The sequence below is a fragment of the Gekko japonicus genome, unplaced genomic scaffold, assembly GCF_001447785.1.
Source record: "Gekko japonicus isolate JY-2015 unplaced genomic scaffold, Gekko_japonicus_V1.1 scaffold1457, whole genome shotgun sequence".
Lineage (NCBI taxonomy): Eukaryota > Metazoa > Chordata > Lepidosauria > Squamata > Gekkonidae > Gekko > Gekko japonicus.
The window spans coordinates 237,800-238,773 of NW_015169820.1; positions in this window are offsets into that span (position 1 = coordinate 237,800).

The following is a 974-nucleotide window of genomic DNA, read 5'->3' on the forward strand; positions in this document are numbered from 1 at the left end:
GAAGAAGAAGAAGAAGAAGAAGAAGAGGAGGAGGAGGAGGAGGAGGAGGAGGAGGAGGAGATTGGATTTATACCCCACCCTTCACTACCCAAAGGTGTCTCATAGCGGCTTACAAACTCCTTTCCCTTCCCCTCCCCACAACAGACACCCTGTGAGGTAGGTGGAGATGAGAGAACTCTGACAGAGTCTGCTCTTTTTCAAGAACAGCTGTGCCAGAATTATGGCATGTCTAAGGTCATCCAGCCAGGTGCAAGTGGAGGAGTGGGGAATCAAACCCGGTTCTCCCAGATTAGAGTCCGTGCACTTGACCACTACACCAAACTGTCACCAAACTACAAATGCATACTCCCTGACCATCTTCCAAGTAAACCAGAACTGATGTCATCACACCGGGGTTGATGCTCTGCTTTTTGGGCAAAACTCTATGGTTTTCAGGTCAAATTTACCATAGAGTTTTGCCCAAAAAGCAGAGCATCACCCCTTATGTCCCCAACATTATGGTGTCACTTCTGGGTGATGTCACTTCATTCAGCAGCTGCTGAAGACAGCTGATTGTCACATCTCTGTACAGGACCATCACTTCAGCATAGAGATGCAGGGGAATTACTGCTAAACCACATAGTTATTTACTTTGTTTGTACCACACCTTTTCCCTAAAAGCGCCTTACCCAGCAAGCTTTCATGGCCGAGTGGGGATTTGAACCTAGATGATTTAGATCCCATCCTGACCCTCAAACCCCTTCACCCCAAAGGATGCACAAATCCATCTTTGAAGAGTCAATTAATACAGCCTTTCAAAATACGTTAACTTCCTCTATCAAACGTGTGCACATCTTCAACCTCTTTTGCAAGTGTTACATCTGTGCATCTTTGAAAAAAAAATTGCAGAGCACACAGAATGACCTTGAAAACATTATTGGGCACCTCTAACAATTCCCTTCTGCTAATGGAACAGAACATCTGCAGTGACTTGT